This window comes from Chelonia mydas, chromosome 4, assembly GCF_015237465.2.
Source record: "Chelonia mydas isolate rCheMyd1 chromosome 4, rCheMyd1.pri.v2, whole genome shotgun sequence".
Taxonomy (NCBI): Eukaryota; Metazoa; Chordata; order Testudines; family Cheloniidae; genus Chelonia; species Chelonia mydas.
The window spans coordinates 130,400,123-130,419,239 of NC_057852.1; positions in this window are offsets into that span (position 1 = coordinate 130,400,123).

Here is a 19,117-nt window from a genome sequence, read left to right on the forward strand (position 1 = left end):
TAAAAACCCCTGGCTCTGAAGGGTGACCTCAGCCACATAAATTTTGCTTTGGGCTGAAACCTGGCATATGCTAATTCATCCCAGGAGCTAATTCATTTTGGTAAATTGTCCTTTCATATTCAAAGCAAGCTTCCTTTTAAAGCATGATTCCACATTCTCCCTGCTGCCTTTCCCCCTTGTTAAAAACCCATTTATTTACTGAAGGGGGGGGAAAAAGCTTCCAAATATATTTTCTACTTTGTATTAATTAAAGCAAGGACTCCGTTTCATTCCTGGTTAATGTATGTTTAAGAGAAAATGGTTCTCTTCTTTTTATCACATTTAATCCCCTTTGATACTGTGTCTTTCCATCTCTGATTGAAATACAAGGAGGGAATAAAACCAAATTTAAATCGTGTGTATTAATGTTTTAATCCCTCTGTGTATTTCAGTATGAAAAAGAAAACTTAATGAGAAGTTAACCTTTAATAAAAAAGATAAAATGCATGTGCCACTGCAAGACTGTGGGGGGCTGCAATTGGTAATACAAATAATACTTTGCTCTTATAGAGCACTTTTCATCAGCAGATCTCAAAGCACTTTACAAAGCAGGTAAGCATTATTATCCCCAAACTGAGACACAGAGAGGTGAAGTGACTTGGCCAAGGTCACCCAGAAGCCCAGCGGCCAAACTGGGAATAACAACCAGGTCCCCTGAGTCCCAGTCCAGGGTACGCTGCAGAGGAATCACATGACACTAAAAAATTCCTAGACATCTAGCAATTTTAGACTTTGCAAAATCTCTGTGCTACACAAGATGGATATGTGGAGCCTGCTGAGAGCTGTGGTAACACACCAGTTCTTTTGCTCCAACAGGGTCCTTGAGCTAAAGGAGATCTTCCACTCTTACAGAACAGGACCTATCGCACACATCTGAGTAATGCTGATTCTGTCCACTAGAAGGCAGTGGTATGAAATCATAACAGTCAGATGATTACAGGAGCATCCTGACCCGGTTTCTTCTTCTGCTTCCAAACTTGTTTGTGGCTGATGGGCATCCTCAAAGTCTGAACTCAGGAGCAGAGCTGGAAGGTGTGCATGCATTTTCATGGACTTTAGTCTCTCTTTATTTTCCTCTTGTTGACATTATTTAAGATGCAAAAAAAGGGCAAGACCTTTTTGGTACTGCCACCTCAATCTAGGAATATACACAACCCCAATTAAAGTAAAACGGCAGTGGGCATACTGCTCCTCTATTGTGTAATTATAATACTGAATATTGGAATGTCTGTATACCTTTTGGTTTGGTATTTTCCCAAGGAAATTATACATGTCATCACTCATATTACAGTTTTCATTATTATACAAAGATAAATAGTTGATTATATGGACATGACAGTAATGCAGAGCTGTAGGCTTGAAGCATTAAGCAATCAGAAGCACGCAGAGTTGCAGATTACACTCCAGATCCATTTGGCCCTGCAGCATACCGTAGCAGAAGACCAACTTCGATGCAGTGGCGAAACCGAGCCTGTTCCTCAGTTTTGAATATATGTAGCCAAAGTTTGAAAAGATTCATGCTGAACTTGCTGGACACTTATGCAATTATCTTTCCCCGTTTTCCGGTTCAAACTGGGTTTAAGCTGATATTTACCAGCTCCCTGTCCTAAACTAGTTTTTCCCAGGAAATTGACAGCCCTGGCAGATATGGGATAATCTGACCTTTAACAGTTAAACCAGGTACAAAGTTTAAAAATCAGATCTATTCCTCAGATCAAAGTTTGGGGACAAATTCCAGAGCACTTTGGGGAATATATAGAACAGGGATTCTCAAATGGGGGTTGTGAACCCTCCGGGGGTTGCAAGCTTATGACATGGGGGGTCGTGAGCTGTCAGCCTCCATCCCCAAGCCCCGACTCACTTCCAGCATTTATAATAGTGTTAAATATTGTAAAAATGTGTTTTCAAGTTATAAGTTTTCTTCACACTCAGAAGGTTGCTGTATGAAAGGGGTCACCAATACAAAAGTTTGACAACCACTCATATAGAAGAACATGATTCATTGGCTTGTGCTTAGGGGGTTAGTCTGGGCTGCAGGAGATCCATATTCAATTTCTGCTCCACCACAAAAACCCTGCATTACTCTGTGCAAGTCTCTTAGGCCTTCAGTGACATTTAGGCTCCTAACTTCTGTTGAAATCAATGGGAGTTAAGTGCCTAAATACCTTTGAGGATTGAGGGCTTAGTCTCTCTCTTCCTCAGTTTCCCATCTGTAAAAGGGGAATAATAGCACTGCCCTACCTCACCGGGCTGTTGTGAGGACAAATACATGAAAGAATGAGAAGTGCTCAGGTACTGTGGTGATGGGGAGCCATGTAACTGCCTAAGGGTTTGTCTACACAGCTCTTTAAAACAGGTGACAGCAAGTGTCAGAGCCTAGATCTACTGACTTTGTGTTGTGCTACGGTGCTTAAAGCAGCTGCATAAACATTGCAGCTCGGTGTGGAGCTTGGGCCCTGAAGCCCACCCTACTCTCCTGGCTACAGAGCCCAAGCTCCAGCCTGATCCTGAACATCTAAACAGCTGGTGCTACACTGTGGCACAAGACCTGTGAGCCCAAGTCTGCAGACCCAGGCTCTGACACTAGCTGACGTGCGTTTGAAATGCAGTGTGGACAAAGACTGATACAGACCTGCTAGTAACTGGGATATTTTCCAGAGGATGCTAGATAATCCCCTCAGCAGTCTTTTCTTTAACACATTCCTGGCAGTGTGCTACTTCTAGAAAAATACCCATGTGGTCTGCTGACAAACACAGGCCAGACAGGCAAGCACTACTTCAAGTATCTTTAAAAGAACAATCAGCAAACTATTAAACATGAACCCACCAGTGGACTGACTCCACATATATACTTTTATCACCACAGAGTTCAATGAGAGTTGCAGTGGCTCAGCATTGCTCGGCATCAGGCTCTAGATTCCTGTTTTGTTTGGGGCTCTGTAAAATATTGGTTCCTGGGTGGTGGTTGGTCCCCCAGTCTCCAAGTGCATTTACACAACAGAATGGACAATTTGCCCCCTTCGCCTCTGACTGCTGCTTGATTTGTCAGAAGGTGACATTTCTCCCTTGTTACACAACACCAGTAGATGAAATTTGACATTCTTCCATTGAGCATGAAATTATTCATATAGTTCTAGATTCTACGGCTCCTCCCTGCCATTTTTTGATCAAATTCCCTTTACATATTTATTCATTTCCCCAACTAGTTACCTGAGTCAAAGAATTATCCCCAGAACTGATGACCTGAGTCTCATCTCACACCGATTTTAGCTTCGTGTAACAACATTGACATCAGCAGAGTTAGTCAAGATTTAACGGGCATGAGTGGGAGGAGAATCAGGACTTGAGTCTTCTAATGGAAAAACCTAGGGACCTCAGTTTCATACACAAAGTGTAGTCTGTATTTAAAAGTATTGCACATATACCCTCTTGTTCCTTCCCGCTTCCTTAGCAGCTTCATTTTGTCTTCCCCATGATTTTCTTCTTTAATTGCCTTAAGCCTCTTGCATTTGTCTACGTCACTATTTCTGGTTTGTAAACTCCTCCACCTTAGCTCTTGTTCCCAATACATTATTTTCATATACTAGTTTATATATATAAGACATTCTCAAAGTCTTGTCCATGGTCCACTGGTGATCTGTTAAATGCTTCCACGTTGCCCTTGCAGCTTCTTCCATTGCAGTGGTGAAGCCTCTGTCAGTCTGCACACAATTATGCACCCTGCTATTATGATCCATTATGTGTATTACAGTATAGCCTGTTTCAACTGAGGTCATGGCTTCATTGTGCTAGGCACTGTACAGAGACACGGTCTGAGACAGTCAATGCCCCCAACAGCTTACAAGTTAAATAGACAGAAAAAACGTGAAAGAAAGAAAATACAATTATCCACATTTTATGATGGAGAACAGCAAGATTAACTGACTGGCTCAATGCCACATAGAAAACCTGTGGCAGGGTTGGGAATGGAATACAGCTTTCCTGAGTCCCAGTCTAGTGCCTGAACCACAAAGCCTTCCCTCCTCTCAAAGACCAGCTTTCCCTTTGCTGATTGGTATATCCAAGTCCAGGATTCTGGCAGCAAGTTCAGCGAGTGTTTTGTTTTGTTTGTTTTTTGGTTTGTTTTTTACAAAATATTTGTTTTTCCAATTTTATATTTTAGTGAATTGAGAGCACATGGAAGTACCCATGTTATCCTTGGTTCTCAACAGAGTATCTGAGAGGCTGAATTACCTTCCACTGCCTATAGGTGGTCCCTCCTGCCCAGGACTGAGGCAATTGGTTGGGTAGTGTGGGGAACCTTCCATTGCATCTGCCCACACAGTGACTGCGGGGCATGAATCATCATTCACGTCGCTTTCCCCGTTAGTACCCGGCCTGGTCTGGGGAAGCTAATGATCTAACCAGAGGACCAAATTCGGTGATGAATCCTGGTCCCATGCCACCTGAGGCATGTTACGCATGAAGACACTGTGATTGCTGTGGGGCACAATCTGATATCCTTGCTGCTGTTGAAAGGTACTGTGCTCCATGAACAGTTCCATTGGCTTCAGTGGAGTTGCTTGAGAAGTAGGCTGCTATTCAGCATAAGCAGCGGTGCCAGAATCTGACCCTGTAGATAGAGACCTTCAGTTCTTTCCATAACTACTAAACAGACTTAAAAACAGTAAAAATGGGGGGGGGGGGAATGGGTCAGATTTTCTTGTCTGATCCAGCCCCTTTACCCCACTCAGGCTGCACAAGAGGACCCCAATTCCATCCATAACTAACCAGCTGAGATTATCTGACCCACTTGGGGAGCTCTTGCAGCTGATGTAGAGCATCTGGGGCAGCCTTCTGCACCAGTACCCATCCCTCCCCAGCAGAGCGGGCATGTCACGAGGAGAGAGGGCAGTGCTGGGGGCATGTTGGAGTTATCATCCTCAGCTGGCATATGTCCCCTCAGATACCATACACCAATGGGATGGTTAAAGTAGCTATTGGGATGCTCAAAGTCATGCCAGGGTTGGCTTAGACCAACCCATAGAATCAGGAAGCTGTAACTACAGGTGGCTGGGAACTTTCTGAATTTTTTTTTTTTTTTGCACTGGAAAATGCAAATCGTCAAATGTTTGCCGGTCAGAGTAGGTTTAGACAAATCTTCCACCTGACTTTTTTTTTTTCAAAATTGTTGAACTGTTCCAAGACTACATATTCTACTACTTATTCTAAACAATCTGTTCCACCTTGTTTTTCACTGTAACACTCTGAGACCTTTCCCAGACCCGAGGAAAAGCTCTGTGTAAGCTTGAAAGCTTATGATTGTTATGATTCCTGATGTCAAAAAATGATAGGACAACACTTCAACCTTTCTGGCCACTCAGTAGCAGACTTAAGGGTGGCAATTTTGCAACAGAAAAGCTTCAAAAACAGACTCCAATGAGAAACTGCTGAGCTTGAATTAATATGCAAACTAGATACCGTTAACTTGGGTTTGAATCGAGACTGGGAGTGGCTGGGTCACTACACATATTGAATCTATTTCCTTAAGTTAAGTATCCTCACACCTTCTTGTCAACTGTCTAAATGGGCCATCTTGATTATCACTACAAAAGTTTTTTTCTCCTGCTGATAATAGCGCATCTTAACTAATTAGCCTCTCACAGTTTGTATGGCAACTTCCAACTTATCTATCTATCTATATCTATATCTATATATATCTATATCTATATATATATATCTCTTCTTACTATATGTTCCATTCTATGCATCCAATGAAGTGGGCTAGCCCACGAAAGCTTATGCTCTAATAAATTTGTTAGTCCCTAAGGTGCCACAAGTACTCCTGTTCTTTTTGCGGATACCGACGAACTCGGCTGCTACTCTGAAACCTGTCATTAACCTAACCAACACTCTTAGCATTATACACAGATCAACCCCACCCCTGACTGTGCATTCTCCCTGAAGTTCATAGTCTGGGACCCGCTCTTGCGTTGACGTGCTGGGTGAGCAGGACCCTCTCTTGCTTTGGTGTGCTGGGTGAGCAGGAAGTTTAAGCCAGCACTCTGTACATCTGGCAAAGGCAGTCCAATGAAACAGAAAAGAAGTGAGGCAATTTTGTATTGTGACCAGTCATTATATCAGAGAGCAATAGCCTCTGATGCTGTCCATTATTCCCGCCTCTTTTTTTCTTAGACTTATGCAGCCACACTGAATGTTTTAACTGTGTCCTCAACCCAGAGAGCATAGTTGAGGGGTAGCTCACTCCTTCCTCAATTGACTGTGGGCCAAATTCAAATCCATTACCCAACCAACAGTCTCCAGCATCTGTCCTCAATGCCTAGAAGGAGAAGGAATCCATGAGCTAGAGCTCAACACTAACAAGTTGCCAGCTGCAGTGTAGTCTTAACTCTGGTCACTCGTCTTCAACTCTGGCAACTCAACTGTGGGGCTCCATCACAGCTTTTCCTTACCCAGATGCCAAAGGGAGCATCAGCTCTCAGGTCCAGCTCCCAGCACAAAATGTAGCCTGCTGCCATCCGCTGCAGCAGCCTCTCACCTTGGAAGTTCAGTCCAATTCCAGAGCGTGCCAACGATTGCATAGAGTACATAGAGCTCTGTGTAATCAGAATACCTCTGATAGGGTTCAGAGGCACCTCATATAAGCGCCTAGGAGGATTACAATGTGCGCTTCATGGCATTAGTGAACAATTGAGACAACATTTTCAAAGGGGGGGGGATTGGAGTTGGGGGAATCTTCCCAGCAAGAAAAACTCTAATCTTCTTTCTATTGCCAGAGAAAAAAAATTAGTTAAACAGAAATGAGCTGCTTAACTCTCAACAGATGAACATCAGTGTCAAAGGGCCCACCACTGAAAAATTAACTCTGCACAGCCACATTTATTTCAACGTATGTAAATAAAATCCTAAGCTAGATATGGAATGATAAGGAAAAAGAGCCCTAATAAATATTGTTCCCATGAGTACTGTGTGCAGTGAGCATTTAGCTGCTATGTGATATTGCGTTATCCAGCAAATTCTTTGCATATATCCAATATGTAATAGAGACATAGCTAGAACTAGAGTTATTTAGGTTCATGAAGATACAGAGAGATCTCTAGGGCTAGTTCACAAAGGTACTTAGGTGCTGCAAAGCTTAAAGTTTAAATATTAAATATTTAATTAAATATTCATTAGATCAGCAAGTGAGAGGTTGAGTCGCTAACACAGTGTTTAGGGCATTCATCTTGGATGCAGCAGACTCAGGTTCAAGTCCCTGCTCCAGTAAATATTTTATTATTTGTACAACATCACTGGTAACCTCTGGCCTATAGGGTATTCTGGACACAGCCACCTCCTGGCTGACCTTTGTGCAGGGCCTGAGGCTGCTGGCAAGCTCTGAAGAAGCCTTTGGGATGGGCCCCACTGGTGAGATAGGCGGGAGAACACGTAGTTTGAGAATTATGTTTCAGGGCTGCCATGGCTACATGCACTAGGGCCCTGAGCAGCTCGTTAGCTGTGCAGCGGCATCAGGACTTGAAGCCTACTGGCAGAAATATAGGCATCTACAGAGTTAGGCAGCTGTGCAGAGCCCTGAGAAAGTCAGTGAAGCCTAAGTGTTGGACTTAGATTCCTAAATCAGAAGTCAGGCACTTAAGTACCTTTGTGAATCTGGCCGCACTGTAATTTTCAAAAGCACCTAGGTGCCTAAATCCCATTGAAATCAATGAGGTCTGGATATTTTTTTTAATTGGATTAGGTAGCTAAATATCTTTAAACATCTGTGCCCTGGTCAATAGGAGTTAGACGCTTAACTTACTTGAAAGCTTTTATATATTCCACTAGGCACATCTCCGCATCTGCAGGAGCCTAATACCATTATAATTCCCCATTTCGTACGTCTCAGCCACTGTGGCCGTGCTTTTCCTTTCATAGCTGCGTGCGACCCTAACAGCCCCTGTGTGCCAACTAGCAAAGGGTGCACTCAGCACACTTTTGTCAGATTATTTAACCAAACAGTGTCTTGTAAGGTGTCACATAAAAGCTGGTGACAAGTTGGTCATTAAAGTTATTGTGTGATTTATGTATGGTTAGTGTGTGTGTGTGTGTGTGTGTGCTTGTTTATGCAGGAAACATGTTAGTAAAATACATTCAGACCCAGCAATCTGAGCGGAGTGGATAAACAAGTTTGTCTTAGACAAAGGCCTTGTCTACACTGCCACTTTACAGCGCTGCAACGTTCTTGCTCAGGTGTGAAAAAACACCCCCCTGAGCGCCGCAAGTTTCAGCGCTGTAAAGTGCCAGTGTAGACAGTGCACCAGCATTGGGAGCTACTCCCCTCATGGAGGTAGTTTTTTTATAGCCGCAGCAACTCTTTAACGTTGCTAGTGAAGACATGCCCAAAGAAATATTGTTTCACCTGTTTTCTTGTGTCTCCAATGTAAATGGAGCAAAGAGAGGCCAGAGACATTGGAAATACATTTACATGTAAGGTAAACAAAGTGATAAGACCACCAGAGAAGCTAATTGACCAGAGGAGGAGGGTCACAGCATGTCATCTGCACCTCAGCGGGGGGGAGGGGAATGTTATCTGGGGATACACTTCAAAGCAAGGTTTCAGAGTAACAGCCGTGTTAGTCTGTATTCGCAAAAAGAAAAGGAGTACTGTGGCACCTTAGAGACTAACCAATTTATTTGAGCATGAGCTTTCGTGAGCTACAGCTCACTTCATCGGATGCATATGAAGTGAGCTGTAGCTCACGAAAGCTCATGCTCAAATAAATTGGTTAGTCTCTAAGGTGCCACAAGTACTCCTTTACTTCAAAGCAATACATTCCCAAGGTTCACTGGAAAAAGAAGGGGAGACAACCCCATAGTTATCCATCACTTAGAGAACAAAAAAGACGACACCCTCTGATTCTGTGAATGTTTGATCCTCCTCCTACCAAAAGGGTTGGAGATGCTGGTAATTTGTAAGTTAAAAAAAAAACTTGCTTAGGTAAAGGTTGTCATTTGCTAAATGAAGTTTGTCACCAGAAAGAGTTTTTTGTTTGGTTTGTAACCATTTTCTGTTTCTGTTAGCTCTGCTGAGTATCATTTACATTTCTCAGGTTTCAGAGTAGCAGCCGTGTTAGTCTGTATTTGCAAAAAGAAAAGGAGTACTTGTGGCACCTTAGAGACTAACACATTTATTTGAGCATAAGCTTTCGTGAGCTCCAGCTCACTTCATCTGGTTTTTGTTAATAAACGTATTTTAGTTTTACTATAAATCACCTCAGAGCTGTTACATTGAATTCATTGGGAGTCCTCAGCTAAACTAACTGACTGGCGTGTACTGTCTCCTAGGAGACAGCATACTTTATAATTAAGGTGAGTGTCCAGTCAGAGGGACAGGACACTACAGAGAGATGTCTCTGGGCATCTCAGGAACTGCTGTTCACTGATTGTTACTTGCAAGGCAAGGTAAAGACTGTCAGTCTCAAGGAGTTTACTGGTGAAGGAGACAGATGGGTGTGGCAGGGAGCTGACACACAGTCTAATCTCCGGCAAAGCTCCCTCTTGCTAAGGCAGAGGGAGACCACAGTGGCTTACAGTTCTGAGTGTCCTGAGGAGAGTGTCACAATGCCATAGTTCATATTAAGTTAGCTGGAAAATTTCCAACTAAACACTTCGTCTGAACTGCTCTACAGAAACAAAAAGAAAAGGAGTACTTGTGGCACCTTAGAGACTAACCAATTTATTTGAGCAAATAAATTGGTTAGTCTCTAAGATGCCACAAGTACTCCTTTTCTTTTTGCGAATACAGACTAACACGGCTGTTACTCTGAAATCTACAGAAACAGTTCAATTTTGATAATGTTCCTCCAGAAACCAGGCAGCTTTTTAAAGCTGCCTGGCTTCTTGGCAACCTTGGCTTCCAGTGTTTGTGGTCCTAGCGCAGCCAGCTGTGCAGACTGCCCCAGAGTCACCAGCCCCAAAGCTTCCAATGTCTGCTGTCCCCAAACAGACATCCAGGTAGACTGACTTCAAGTCAGGATCCCCTGGGCTTTCCCTGTCATAAAGAATTTCAAACTTTGGGGCTTTCATTCCTAGTCAGAACAAACCCAGATTTTTCGAATATCAAAATCCTCCATGAAACGGAATTACCTTTCTCCGCACGGCTCTAGTTAATAATCACTGAGAGAGGCGACCACTGGTCCATGTGTGGTGGAAAATGTTACTTAACATGGCCATTGCCTGCCCTGGGTAACTAAAGAGAAGCATTAAATAACTGACTTGCCAACCACCTTCCTCCCCACCCCCCGTTGCTCTCAAAATCTCTCCAGCAGCAGCAACTTCTATTGACACCTATTGACGCCCATGGACACCTTGCGCAGAAGTTTATACATTTTCTGATCATGCAGCATCTACACATTTCTGATACATAAATCATTTCCATTTCAGGAAACGCTCTCCTTTAGTACTGGTGTCTCACTGGATATATGGGTCCATTCCATAGCCCCAAGGACACTTACAAGCCCGTATATATAAAGTCTTATCTATTGCAGCTGTCTCTGGCACTAAATAAAACCCTCACAGCTGGGTAGCTGGTTCATCAGTGCTGTAGTGTCTTTATGCATACAGTCAACTATTATTACTAATCATGCTTATTACACTAGTGCCTAAGAACCAACGGAGAAAGGGGCCCCATTGTGCAAGGCACTGCCCAAACACAGTGACAATTTAAACAGACACAGGGTGGAGGAAGGGGCAGGACACAAGCAGAGGGAGCAGTGGGAGGGTAGAAAGCATCATGTTAGTGCCCCATTTGGGGGGAGAGGGTTAGTTAGAAGAGGATCAGCTAAATGGAAAGAAAAGTGAACGGACGCTGAAGAGAAGGGAGTGAGACAAACAAGGCAGGAGAGAGAAGAGTAAAGGGGGCAGCTGTGGAGTGAAAATGAGTTCAGGAGAGGGAGCAAGGGAGAGTGTTGGAGCAAAGAGCCGATTAGCACAGGGAAAAGAATGGCCAATCAAGGCTATAGACAGTTCTTTGAATGTCTACATGCCCCTGCTTTGGCTGCTTCTGTAGCTGCTCCTAGTGGCTGCCATAGATTTCTGCTTCACCAAATCTCCATATGTCAGTTGGATTTAAGTTCTAGTGAAGCACCGCAGAGCTAAAATGACTTTAAAACCCAGGCGGCAAGCTGGACATCACTGACCATATTTGGATCAGCAAATTACTCGTGAAGTCTTCATTTTTCAGTTCACAGGTAACATTTTGAAAAGGGTCACAATGACTTAGACGCCTGATTTCCATTTTCAGATTGACCAAGGCACTTAGAGTCAGATTTTTAAAGGGACTACAAATAAAATGAATCTTCAACTCAATGCATCAAATTTTGCTCTTCATCTTGACATCAGTAAGTTTGCATTGGAAATAAATCAGTGCAGAATTTGTTCTATTAGTACTACCTGGCCCCACTATTTACTTTGATTTCCATGTGCTAATGACTTTTGTCATATCCATAGTAATAGTATACGAACACCTTAGAAATTCTAAAATTAACATGAGTATAACTTTGCTTCCCAAAGCATCCCTCCCCTATGACCTTTTAGGAAGAGTTTATATGTATGTGGAGTAGTAGTAATAGTAAGTGTCAGCTGAAAAAGTACATTTCCCATGAATGCTGTCCTTTCTCTGTAATAGAAAAATGCCCTGTCCCAGTGCCCTGCATCCCTCATAAGTACTTGTAAACAGTGATTTAATACCCTCTTAACTGCAAGTGAGAACACATTTAGCTCTGGAATCCTTTCCTTTCACTGGAAACTGGAACATCATTTAGATAAGCAGCCAAATGCCTTCAGTGTTGTCTCAGCAAACTAGCTGTTAGTCTTTGGAAAGTTGCCAGATCCCAATTTAAACTAAAAGGTATCATCCTGAACTGGGGGAGGAAAAAAAGTGAGGAAAAAAAGAAAAAGAAAAACCACCCACCAAACTTAGCAACAGCTCAAAATGTAGATTTCACTTCTGGATTTCACTCTGGTGGGGATGTGCTAATATACTCTTCTTAAACGGACAAGAGAGGCATAGCCCAGCATTACAAGCTAATTATCATTCTTGCTAGGCACTGAGGCACACTGATTTAATAGGAGATACAGCATCTAATGTCTGTCCCTTCCATGTGATATCACTGCAGTCAAACACCATTTGGATTATGTAGTCATTTTTACCTCCAAAGTCTTCACTATCAGCTATCATGCCCTCTCTCTTATTTTGGAGTTCAGGAATTATGGTGCAGTTATTTCTTTGGCAGGCTGAAGCAGCTTTCTCCTTTTTATGTGGTGTTTTGAGTTTGGCTGTTGTACTAGGAATATTTCCTCATGTTCATCCTAATTCTACTGCTGTAGTATTTAAATGTGCAGGACATCACATTTTGGCTGCAGACTATCTCGTGAAGGCTTAAAGGCACATACAGTCGGCTACAAACAACCATAATCACAATGGTTTCTAAGACCAAAGGTCTCAGGTAACCTTGGTCATTCCTATTATCTATTAATTTAGATGACTCACCGCTCTAGCGCTCTATTCTGCTTGGAAATACTACAGCTCTTCCTTTAAAAATTTGTAGCCCAGTCAGTTCCATGATTAATTATGAGTCTTACCACTTACTCTAGGCCTTAGTTTTCCTAGAGCTAAATCCTAAACAGTGCTGAACAGTTGCAAGTCAAAATCTATGGGCCTGATCCTGCTCTCATTGAAGTCAATGGGAATTTTGCAGTTGATTCCTACAGGGAGCTATAAGTGCCTAGCAGGTCAGATATTTCAAAGTTTGGCCTCTAATCAAGTACAATTTTCTTCTACCACGTCAGCTACACCAGAAATTGATTCTCAGTTTGATTCTTACCGAATGGCTGAATCAGCTTGTTTCCATTCTTCTCTCTTCTGTTTCACAAAAATGACTATTTTATTACCAGAACAATTTGGAGCAGGAACCATGGCAGTCCTGTTGTGTCAGATTTCACTTCTAATCTCCATCGTATAGCCCTAGAGAAGAGGAGCTGAGCTGAGCTCCCAGGAAAAGGAACTTAGGGAGAAACCTCCTATATAGCTGGAGGAAGCCTACCCTGTGGGGGGGCTGAATGCTGCCAGGCAGCCGCAGGGGATTCTATCAGCCTGAAGGTAGGAAGTGGTCCAGGGTAGGATCAGTGAGTGTACACAAGCAGACCCTGGCTGTCTAATACAAATACCTGAGCCTGAAGCCAATGGAGAGAGAGGACCTGAGTTCTGCTACCAACTCTCCCCAGAAAGGGAGTAAAAAAATCCCTGGCACAAAGGGGGACAAGGATGGTTCAACACAACATGGGACTGAAGGCCTGTCTCAGGGTTTAGACTTCTGCTTTATTGGACTCTTTATTATCTTAGAAGAGGTGGGACTATAAGCAACTTGGTTGGAGGACTGAGTCATGAAAAAGAGGCAAACTAGCCCAGGCGTGGAGTGACCATTGACAGGGGCACCAGAGATGAAGAGGTTGCTACATCATGCTCAGCCACGAGGGGGCACACTGGTAAGTGAGTGACCCCTCACACTCAATTTGAAAAGAGTATTTTTCCTACTAAGTTCTGTTCTATATAGGTTCTTCTAGTCATGAATAGTTTATTTTGGCTGTTCTTTATTTGTCTTGTGAGGCTGGTGTTGTTTCTGCTCCATGACCAAATGACTGAAAGATTTTAAGCAGGTGAATAGGCCTCAGTTCAGCAGAGTATTAAAGCATATGTGTAACTTTACAGCTATGAGTAGTCCCAATGGCTTTAAAGTGGGTGTAACTTTAAGCTTAAGTACATTGATGAATAAGCACCATAGTGAACAGCAGAGAAAAAAACCCGAATAAACAGTCTGAAACAGACTTCCTACACAATAGTCATTCCTGCTAACATATGTAAAACATTTGTGAATAAATTAAATAAAATCGGTTGCAATTCTTTATCAACAAAAAAATGGAAATTGTCTCAAGAAACCTTCTCTGTTATTGGAAAACAGTGGTGGGAGGCTTGTCCAAAAAACAAAAACTGGACATCTTGGTTTTCAAAAACTGGGGCGGGGGGGGGGGGGGGAGGGGAAGAATCAGTAGATTCAGGGTGTGTGTATGTGAAATATTTCACAAAAAATGTCAACAGAAACAGAATATTTTCATTTTCATTGACACTTTTAGCTGAAAATACACTAAATTCCCTAAGCAGCTCTACTTATGAATATCTAACAATGCAGATAACTTATAGCTATTCAAACAGCTATATTACTTATAGACACTCAGTCAGGCCTAATTGTTCATCTCTTTTCTGAAGGAGACAGTTGCACTTCCGTAACCTTCAAAATAGCCCTTCTGTTGATCTTCCTTCAATGTTTATAATCCCAAACATCCCTTAACAGTGAGCCAGCTGAATTGTTCAATTCTTGGAGGTAAATTATTAGGGACTAGATTGTCCCTTTATGGTCTGACCCATACAGGAAGCATGTAGCTTCTCCATCCCAGGATCAAACTAGAGGACTAATTATGTCAGTCACAAGTCTTCCTCTGCTCCCCCCTTTGCTCTGAGGAGAGAGTACATTATTTCATCCCTTTCCTTGGAGTAGCCTATTCCTTCCCCCTTTGCATTCAGCCAGCTACTGGCCAGAGTGAAGGGCTCCTCCCAGTGCCCATCCCTCTCCACCCACTTGCTAGGCCAAATAACACACTGAGCAAAGGCTTAACTGGGAAATTAAGTGGGTGAAGTGGGGTTATGATCCTGTACAGCACATTAGAGCTCTGACAATCCAGCCCTATGTGAGAATTGAGGCAAAGAGGTTGGTAGCACAACCTGGCTCAACACTGGCTCAACACCACCCAGTGTTAAGAGATGATGTAAAGAGCTATACAAAAGGAAGTTATTTGCAGTCCACACACTTTATTGGTCTTGTAAACCCAGGTGCTATGCTCCATATTTTTGATTGCCATCTCCTGGCCCTTCACCTAACAAATACTTGTTTCATATATACATAGATGGAGAGCTCTTTGAACACATCGTACATCCCAATGAATAATGCAGCATTTTAAGTATTTGTCAAATATGTTTGTCACAAGCTATTTCCTCCAAACTCTGCTGCTCGGCTCTGAGATTTCCTTCAGTGCAGTGGAAGCAAAATTAAACACATTTTTTTTTAAGAACAAAAGAACAGCCATAAGAACATAAGGTCATAAGCACGTAATAACTGGCTCAGACCAATGGTCTATCTAGCGCAGTATCCTGGCTCTGACGGTGGCTAGGGCCTGAACTTCAGGCGGAATGTACAGAACAGAGTAGTTGGAGTGATCCATCAGCCCTCCTCTCCCAGCTTCTGGCAGTCAGAGGTTTAGGGTCACCCCAAGCATGAGGTTGCACTGCTGACCATCTTTGCTAATAGCCATTGGTGGACCTATCCTCCATGAATTTATCCAGTTCCTTTTTGAACCCCATTATTCTTTTAGCTATCACAACATCCCATGGCAGTGAGTTCCACAGATTAATTGTGTGTTGTATGAAAAAAATACTTCCTCTTGTTTGTATTAAACCTGCTGCCCATTAATTTAATCAGGTGTCCCCTTTCTTACTGTGAGAAAGGGTGAATAACACTTCTCGATTCACTTTTTCTACACCATTCATGATTTTATAGACCTCTGTCATATCCCCCCTTAGTCATTTCTTCTCTAAGCTAAACAGCTGTAATCATTTCAGTCTCTCCTAATATGGAAGCCATTCCATACCCTTGAACATCTCTTTTTTGAGATGGTGTAACCAGAACTGGACACAGTATTCAAGGTGTGAAAACACCATAGATTTACATAATGCATTATGATGTTTTCTGTCTTATTTTCCATCCCTTTCCTAATAGGTCCTAAAGTTGTATTAGCCCTTTTGACTGCTGTTGCACACTGAGCTGAAGTTTTCAGAGAACTAACCATGGTGACTTCAAGATCTCTTTATTGAGCGGTCACAGCTAATTTAGACCTCATTGTTTTATATGTGAATTTGAGACAATTTTTTCCAATGTAAATTACTTTTCACTTATCAATGTTACATTTCAGTCAGCCATTTTGTTGCTCAGTTACGCAGGTTTATAAGCTCCTCCTGTAATGCTTCATAGTCAATTTTGGATTGAATAATTTTGTATCATCTGAAAACTTTACCGCTTCACTGTTTAATCCCTTTTCCAGATCATTAGTGTCATTAAAAACAAGTTTTTATAGCTGATTTGCATCTAACTTCAGCAGAAACAAGGGAATTACAATTTTATCTATGTCAAGAAATATTTCTTCCCTTTTGGTTCAGTTTTGATTTAACTTATTAAAAAACAAAAGGTGCAGGAAAAAAACAAAGTAACCAGTGTGCCTTTGGGCTTGTTGCCATTGCCTCCAGGATGGAGCATTTGGAAGCATGCTGCAATCACAATACCTCTCTTGCTAATTGCTTCTATTTTCAATCCAGCTAATGTCACTACCCAAAGAATTTCAACAGAACAATTAGCTACAGAATGAATGCATCCATTTGTAAATGACAGTCTTGAAACAGCTGTGACCGCAACAGAAAAAAAAATGCACGGATATATTAATGGTCTTATTGCAATCCACCATCCAGTAGCTATTTATATTGACCGATGTCAGTAACACACAGAATGACTAAATGGCATGAAATATTAGTGCAAATAGATAGGAGGCTGTTTATGGCTCAGATCCAGGGAAGTCATGTTTAGAAAGGCTGTGTTGGTGCTAGAGCTGGCATACTACAGGAGCCAGTTTTAATCTCAGGGATGAGAGAAGTGACCCTTTCATATCGTTCATACTATGATTTGTATCACAAGAAGTAGCAAGAAGCCTTAACTGAGACTAAAAGTCATTCATGCCACGAAGAGGAGATTACCATCTATATAGATAGCCCAAATAATACATTTTGTTTTATCTTACAGAATGGGGCCTGAAGCACAAAGTGATCCCCTGGGGGACTAACATGAAGGGGAAGGGAGTCCAGGAGAGCTGGCTGTATTTCAAGGAATCCCTGTTGAGGTTACAGGGACAAACCATCCCGATGAGACGAAAGAATAGTAAATATGGCAGGCGACCAGCTTGGCTTAATGGTGAAATCCTAGCGGATCTTAAACATAAAAAAGAAGCTTACAAGAAGTGGAAGGTTGGACATATGACCAGGGAAGAGTATAAAAATATTGCTCGGGCATGTAGGAAAGATATCAGGAGGGCCAAATCGCACCTGGAGCTGCAGCTAGCAAGAGATGTCAAGAGTAACAAGAAGGGTTTCTTCAGGTATGTTGGCAACAAGAAGAAAGCCAAGGAAAGTGTGGGCCCCTTACTGAATGAGGGAGGCAACCTAGTGACAGAGGATGTGGAAAAAGCTAATGTACTCAATGCTTTTTTTGCCTCTGTTTTCACTAACAAGGTCAGCTCCCAGACTGCTGCGCTGGGCATCACAAAATGGGGAAGAGATGGCCAGCCCACTGTGGAGATAGAGGTGGTTAGGGACTATTTAGAAAAGCTGGACGTGCACAAGTCCATGGGGCCGGACGAGTTGCATCCGAGAGTGCTGAAGGAATTGGCGGCTGTGATTGCAGAGCCCTTGGCCATTATCTTTGAAAACTCGTGGCGAACGGGGGAAGTCCCGGATGACTGGAAAAAGGCTAATGTAGTGCCAATCTTTAAAAAAGGGAAGAAGGAGGATCCTGGGAACTACAGGCCAGTCATCCTCACCTCAGTCCCTGGAAAAATCATGGAGCAGGTCCTCAAAGAATCAATCCTGAAGCACTTACATGAGAGGAAAGTGATCAGGAACAGTCAGCATGGATTCACCAAGGGAAGGTCATGCCTGACTAATCTAATCGCCTTTTATGATGAGATTACTGGTTCTGTGGATGAAGGGAAAGCAGTGGATGTATTGTTTCTTGACTTTAGCAAAGCTTTTGACACGGTCTCCCACAGTATTCTTGTCAGCAAGTTAAGGAAGTATGGGCTGGATGAATGCACTATAAGGTGGGTAGAAAGCTGGCTAGATTGTCGGGCTCAACGGGTAGTGATCAATGGCTCCATGTCTAGTTGGCAGCCGGTGTCAAGTGGAGTGCCCCAGGGGTCGGTCCTGGGGCCGGTTTTGTTCAATATCTTCATAAATGATCTGGAGGATGGTGTGGATTGCACTCTCAGCAAATTTGCGGATGATACTAAACTGGGAGGAGTGGTAGATACGCTGGAGGGGAGGGATAGGATACAGAAGGACCTAGACAAATTGGAGGTTTGGGCCAAAAGAAATCTGATGAGGTTCAATAAGGATAAGTGCAGGGTCCTACACTTAGGATGGAAGAATCCAATGCACCGCTACAGACTAGGGACCGAATGGCTAGGCAGCAGTTCTGCGGAAAAGGACCTAGGGGTGACAGTGGACGAGAAGCTGGATACGAGTCAGGAGTGTGCCCTTGTTGCCAAGAAGGCCAATGGCATTTTGGGATGTATAAGTAGGGGCATAGCGAGCAGATCGAGGGACGTGATCGTTCCCCTCTATTCGACACTGGTGAGGCCTCATCTGGAGTACTGTGTCCAGTTTTGGGCCCCACACTACAAGAAGGATGTGGATAAATTGGAGAGAGTCCAGCGAAGGGCAACAAAAATGATTAGGGGTCTAGAGCACATGACTTATGAGGAGAGGCTGAGGGAGCTGGGATTGTTTAGTCTGCAGAAGAGAAGAATGAGGGGGGATTTGATAGCTGCTTTCAACTATCTGAAAGGGGGTTCCAAAGAGGATGGCTCTAGACTGTTCTCAATGGTAGCAGATGACAGAACGAGGAGTAATGGTCTCAAGTTGCAATGGGGGAGGTTTAGATTGGATATTAGGAAAAACTTTTTCACTAAGAGGGTGGTGAAACACTGGAATGCGTTACCTAGGGAGGTGGTGGAATCTCCTTCCTTAGAGGTTTTTAAGGTCAGGCTTGACAAAGCCCTGGCTGGGATGATTTAACTGGGACTTGGTCCTGCTTCGAGCAGGGGGTTGGACTAGATGACCTTCTGGGGTCCCTTCCAACCCTGATATTCTATGATTCTATGATTCTAT